This window comes from Orycteropus afer, unplaced genomic scaffold (genome assembly GCF_000298275.1).
Source record: "Orycteropus afer afer isolate SDZICR_OR568_19922 unplaced genomic scaffold, OryAfe1.0 scaffold00487, whole genome shotgun sequence".
NCBI lineage: Eukaryota > Metazoa > Chordata > Mammalia > Tubulidentata > Orycteropodidae > Orycteropus > Orycteropus afer.
Window position 1 is genome coordinate 1,604,385 of NW_006922074.1, and position 7,087 is coordinate 1,611,471.

Below are 7,087 nucleotides of genomic sequence, written 5' to 3' on the forward strand. Positions count from 1 at the left end.
GCAGAAGTAGCCTGCCCAAGGTCATGTGCTTGGTGAACAACTAGCCAAGTCTGTGGGAGTCCAGCACCCTCACTTGCTGCCCAAGGTACAGCTGGGGGAGCTGCAGGGAGCCCACAGGGTCTGGCTCACGACTCTCTGGAGATGTGGATGTGGAGGCGAGGCCCCCAGGTGGGCATGGGCTGTGGGTTAGGAGTGCCACAGTGGAGGTATGGCTCTGCCCTCTTTCTGGCTGCGCCGCCTGGCGCAAGTCACTTGCCTTCTCTGGGCCTTAGCCATTCTGCCGGCACAATGAAGGAGGCTTGAAACCACACATGCCTGTGTGAGGTGTTCTGATTAGGCTGCAGGTTGTCACTAATCCTGGGAAAAAAAAATTACTCAGTTCTTGGGTCTCAGGAGAACCTGGCCTCTTTGTCCCCCTTCAGTCCATTCCAGAAAGTCCCTGGTTGGTGCCAACAATTTGCATTCAGCTGCTAAGCTAACGGCTGGCAGTGTGAACCCATCCAGTGGTACCATGGAAGATAGGCCTGGCAATCTGCTTCTGTTAAGATTACAGCCAAGAAAAGCCCATGGAACAGTTCTACCCTGTAACACCTGGGGTCACCAGGAGTCAGAACCGACTCCTACAACTAACAACAAGCCATCCACCCCCTACTTTAAAAGACTCCTAGAGGTGCTCCTCCGGCCTCTGTGGTCATTTCTCCAGCATCCAACAAGCCCTCACTGTCAGCAAGTCCTGCCTTCTGTCTAACCTAAGCCAAATGGGCTGTGTCCAAAGGCCGAGTTCCTCCCAGTGTGCCCGGCGCAGGGTTCTGGCTGGAAGGGACAGGGCCAGCCTTCAGGAAGCCAGTGAGAAACACTTCAGTTCTTCCCTTGGCCTCTCCTAAGATAAGAACATTCTGGCTCTATCCAGATCTGATTCTTTGCATCGTCTATTTTTTTTTTTTTCTCACTGACTCTCCATTCTCCCCCCTCCCCCTGCCACCCCACTCCCTGGTAATCATTAATAAACTTTTGCCTCTGTGTATCTGCCTGGTCTAGATATTCCGTGTAAGTGGGATCCCACAATATTTGTCTTTCTATGATGGGTTAATTTCACTCAGCATGATGTTTCCAAGGTTCATCTACGCTGTGGCCTAGATCAGGGCTCATTCTTCTCGAGGGCTGAGTAGCACTCTGTGGTATGGAGGTACCATATTTTATCCATTCATCTGCTGATGGGCCGTTTGGGTCTTACCACCTTTTGGCGATTGAGAATGATGCTGCAGTGAACATTGGTGGACACATATCTGTTTGAGTTTGTGCTTTCAGTCATTTTGGGTGTACACTGAGTTGTTGTTAGGTGACGTCAGGTTGGTTCTGACTCATAACGACCCTACATACAACAGAACAAAACCCTGCCTGGTCCTGCCATCCCCACAATCATTGCCATGTTTGAGCCTATCATTGCAGCCACTGTGTCAATCCATTGGTTGAGGGTCTTCCTCTTTTTTGCTCTCTACTTCACCAAGCATGATATTCTTTTCCAGGGACTGGTCCCTTCTGACATGACCAGAGTATGAGAGGTGAAGTCTGGCCATTCTTATTTTTCTTACTTGTAAGGAGCATTCTGGCTGCACTTCCTCCAAGTCAGATTTGTTCATTCTTCTGGCAGTTCTTCTGGTATATCGAATATTCTTCGCCAACACCACAATTCAAATGCATCAATTCTTCTGTCTTCCTTATTCACTGTCCAGCTCTCACACGCATATGGGTCTTTTGAAAACACCAGGGCTTGAGTCAGGCGCACCTTAGTCTTCAAGGAGACATCTTTGCTCTTACACACTTTAAGGAGGTACACAGTAATTCTATGTTTAATGTTGGGGAACTACCAAGCCATTTTCTACAGCAGCTGAACCGTTTTTACAATCCCACCAGCCACGTGGGTTCCAGGCCTCCAATCACTTGCTTTTCCTTCCCTGTGTCGCTCCCTCCCTTAAACACAGACCCTGTCCTGGGCCCGGGGAGCTGGCCAGGAGAGCAGGGTGAGGCATGAGCCCTAGGAATAGAGAAGTGCTCCCCACTTTCTGCCCACAGACTTCTGCTGCTGTTTCCTGTTCTAATCCTACAAGGGGAACGGCTTCCCACCCCCAGTTGTTCCAGACATAGCTGGAGACAGTCTGAGGTCGGGTTAGAACGCTGGTGGCAGACGGGGAGGGATCTGAAGCCTCGCGTTCCTCTCTGGGTCGCTGGGGGAGCCTGGGAGGGTGTGTGGTGAGGCAGGAATTTTTCTCAGTGGTGGTGGTGGGAGGAGGACTGGGGATGGGGGGTAGGAGGGCTGGTTGCTGGGCAGAGTCTGCTGCGATGAATCACGTCCTGGCGTCAGCTGGTTCTTGGCTGAAGTGAGAAGTTTTCCAAGTTTGTGGAATTTTTTTGTTTGAGCTGAATGGGAATATGGATTCACTGGGGTCCAATCCCCTTGCTTTCCAGACAGAAAAACTGCAAACGCAGAGAGAAAAGGTTTTCCCAGGGAGTCAGGACGAGGCCTCGTGACTCCAACCGAGCTTTGTCCCCTTACTGTGGGTGAGGGTTGTTCTAAGAATGAGCCTTTAAGGGGCACCTCCTGTGCTCAGGTATTGTCCTTGGCACCAAAGTTCTAGTGGGGGGCTCTCAGACATGCTCCCGGGGCAGAGAAGTTACCATGAGATGTGCTGCACGGATAGTCATTTCCTGCAGGAGTGATTAGGAGCGTGGTTCCTCCTTAGCCAGGGTGGCTGGGAGGCTTGTCTGGGGAGGGCTTCCTGGGTAGTACAGTTAACACCCTCCACTGCTAACGGAAAAGCTCGGAGGTTCGAGTCCACCCAGAGGCACCTTGGAAGCCAGGCCTGGTGATCGACTTCCAAAATACCAGCCAATGAAAACCCCACGGAGGACAGTTCTACGTTGACATGCATAGAGTTGACCTGATGGCTCTTTTCTTGTTGTTGGGTTTGGTTGTCTGGGGAGGTGACATTGGAGGTGAGACGTGAACGGGCAGCCAGCCATGTGGCACTCTGGGGGTGAGGGGTCCTGGCCGAGGGCACAGCAGGAGCAAAGGCCCTGAGGTGGGACTGAGTTTGGAGGCTTTGTAGATGAGCAGCATGGCCAGTGTGATTGAGTGGGCTGAACAGGGGCAAAAGCGAGCAGAGTCCAGGCCGGGGGCCTTGGTGGTCAGAAAGGAGGTTGTTGCATGGCACTGAAGCAGGGGCGTGACCCCATCTACCTCCTCCCTCAGCTACAGCTGCTTGGTAAAGCCTGTCCTGTGGATGAACCAGCACTTAGTAAGCACCTACTGTGTGCCCAGCGGTAGTGGGCACCTTATCCCTTTTCTCACTGAGTCCTTCAAGAGCTCCTTTTGGGCTGTCCACATGAGGAGAGGCCAGGCTTGCCCATGACCCCGTGGGCCAGTTGTCCTGACCCGGGTGTCCCCCAGAGGCCCTCTGCTCCATTAGCCCAGCCAGAAAAGGACGTGTCCACATGAGCAGATGGTCTGCTGGTTCAGCTTTTCAGAAAAGAGAGTGGGAAAGGCCAAGAGGAGCCTCAGCTGGCAGCCACCCAAGCGGCTTTGCCAGGAGAACAGGGTGGGCTGTCCTAAATCTTTGGGGTCGGGATGGATGAGCACCCACTTCAAATGGGATGATCCCCAGGGGCCTGACTGCTGTGGGAAAATGAGCAAGATTCTGAGGCTGGAGGGCAAAAGGGACAGTGTGAGAAGCTCCCACAAGGCTCTGTTGCCCTCACATAGTAAACCCAAGTGATGCTTGGAATTCCACCATTAATGCTTTCTTCATTGGTGATAAACACAGCCATCCATCTATCTACCCACACACTCACCCACCCACCCACCTATCCATTCACCAATCTGTCCATCTACCCACTCCCTCACCACCCATCTACTTACTCATCCATCTACCTAACCATCTATCCATCCATCCATCTACCCACCCACCTACCCATCCACCCACCCACCCATCCACTCAATCGTCTACCCACCCACCCATCCATCCACTCACCCACCCACCCACCCACCCATCCATTCATGCTCACTAAGTATTCATTCAGCTCCTACTAAGTGCCTAGTACTGTACCACATGGTGGGACCCATAATTAAGCCATGATCCTGGAAACAACCTATATAATCATCAATAGAGCTCGTTAAATAAATGATGGCCCATGATGCGGAGAATACAGAGCTGCTGTTAATGAGAATGAGCCAGGCCTCCATGAACTGATGTGGAATGAAATACAGGAAGATGAAAATTAGAAGAGTCAGCAGTGTGTGTGGTGTGCTGCCATTTGCTTAAGGAAGGTAAGAGGGAGGATCTACTTAAGCCCAGGTCTACTTGGATATGCCTGGAAGGTCTCTGGAAGGATACACAGAAACAGGTACCAAAGATTGCCTCTGAGGAGTGGCAAGGAAACGTGTCCGCTGTGTTCCACTGCAGGCTGTTTGAATTTTTTCCTTTTTTACAGCATGCATCTGCTACCTGTTTAAAACGAGAAACGTTTTGAATAAGAAAAAATAGTACTACTATAGAAAGACAAGAAAACACCAACTTAGAAAACTTAGAAAAAATAGTACTACTATAGTAAGACAAGAAAACACCAACTTAGAGTATGGGTGATGTGTCCATGATGGGAAAGGTACAGAGAACCACGGGAGTGGAGAGGGGGTGCCTCTAACTCAGCCTGGGGCAATCAGGGAAGGCTTTCCAGAGTAGGTGATGCTTGCGAAGAGCCTCCCAGGCTAAGTGGGGTTACAGGAAGGAGGAGGGTGAGGGAATTCCTGGCAGGAGGAACAGCATGAGCAAAAGCTTGAAGGTAAGGCTCAGTGTGGCTGGAGCAAAGGCATGGATGGGGGTCGGAAGCTTGGAATTTTTTCTGTGGGCAATGGGGAGCCACGGACAGGTTTAGGAAGAGCCCTCTGGCAGCTGTGTGGATCAGAGCAGGGAGACCAATGAGACTGAGGTAGAGGGGCAGAGAGGGGGGTGGGCTGTGAGTCCCTTACAATGATTTTAGCAAACTGCGCTGCAAAGAGCACTGTGCTTTTCACCTGTGGCTGCCCCTCAGAACCCCGTGGGGAGCTTCAAATAAATAGCCTCGCCCTGGCCCTCCTCCCAGTCAATTCCATTGGCATCAGGATTTAACGGGGCTCCTGGTGACTCTGCTGTAAAGCCAAGGTGAAAACCACGAGCAAGGCAATGAGTTGGCCAAATAAGTGAGTCGGGCTGAGCTTGTGCCAGTTCAAGACCCCTGGTGGCACCAAGGCTTGGCGCTCAACTACTGCCCTCAAGGTTGGTGCTTTAAACTCACCCTGCGGCACTGAGGAAGAGAGGCCTGGAAATCTGCTTCCGTAAAGAGTACAGCCAAGAAAACCCTACAGAGCAGTTGTACGCGGTGACACGTGGGAATCAGCATGACAGCAGCGGGTATGGCAGCTTTTGCTTTGTGTTGACTCAGCTTCTTCAGGTGAGTGCTTCAGGCGTAGGTGAGCTCTGAGGGGGTCAGAATGCTTTGCTTTTGCTGAAGAAAACGAGGCAGGGAAAACCCAGGGGGCTGAGGTCACCCAGACCAGCGCAAAGGCTTGAGAAAGTCACTTTCCTTGCTCCCAATCATGTCCACCTTGAAGGGTTGTTAGGAGAAACAATGGGATAAGACTTTAAGAGCCTGGCACATCACAAGGGCTCGATAGACCGTTTCAACAGACGTAACAAGGGTTCTGAAGGGACAGCTTATTCAGAGATGTGTTAAGACCAACCTGGAGATGGCAAAAAATACCATGGAGTTCTGGTGGTGTAGTGGTTAATGCGTTCACCTGCCAATCAAAAGATCAGTGGTTCAAACCCATCAGCTGCTCCATGGGAGAGATGAGGTAGTCTGTACCTGTAAAAGTTTACAGCCTTGGAAACCCCATAGGGCAGCTCCACCCTGTCCTAGGGCCACTATGAGTTGGAATCCACTCAGTGGCAGTGGGTTTGGTTTTTGGAGCTTCCTGAAGGGTGCACGGCGCCCTCGTGTGGTTGAAACTGTATTTGTCTGGGGATAGTGGTGTCTTTCCCGTAAAACTTAACACAGTATTTATTTCTGAGCCATGTTCTGAGGTTCTGGCAGTACTGCTTTGACTGTTTAATAGCAGCTTCTGATGTGCACAATTCTATTTCGGCTCTCAGAGGAGGTTATGGAGACAAAAATGTCTTGTTTTAAAAATCACAAAGAGAAGCAGCAGGGAATTGCAGTGCTAGCTTGTAATAAAGGGACCGAACCGTTCAGCCTTGAGGGACCGTGAATTAAACAGCAGGACATGCCACACAGGACAATTTTACACGGCTCCACCCAGCAGCTCTAATTTGAGAGTCTTATAAAGTCCCTGCTTTGCGGCCTTGCCCACAAGCTGCGGGTGGAATGAACGGCCTTTGAAGTTGTGTGCCCTTCATCGGTGCCCAGTGTCCATTAACAGAAAGGCAGCCAGCTTATGCCTGGACTCGAAATCCAGCACCAGAAAAAACAAACATCTTCCTTCTGAAGAGCCAAAGGAGATGAGACTGTGTGCGTCAGAATGTCAGCCACTTGTGTTCTCACTCGCAAAATGGCCATCCTCTCATGGGATTTCAGCTGGTGCACCCAGGGGTGGGGTGGGGTGTGCCTCGGGATGCTGCCCCCCGCTCCTCAACACTGGGGTAGATAAGGGGGGACGGGGCGGTGACTGCCAGGTCTGTTATTCACCCCTCAGCCAGCGATGGAGATTAAAATAATACCGTTAGGTGGCCAGCACTACCACAGACAGCTCAGAGGGGACTGCTTAATACCCTGCTTGTGCAGGTCAAAGTTACGACACAATTTCTTCCCTGTGGTTTGCCTTACCTGCCGCCATGCAAAACCACCTAGGAGAGGGAGTCTCCAAAGTGAGGGACACTGACGTCACCTGTACAACCAGAGTCAGAACCCTGGGCCTGGAAACCTATATTTTAAACTGACTTCCCAAATAGGTTGTTGTTGTTGTTGTTGTTATGTGCCGTCGAGTCAGCCCTGACTCATAGCGACCCCTCCTTGGGTTTCCGAGGCAGTATCACTA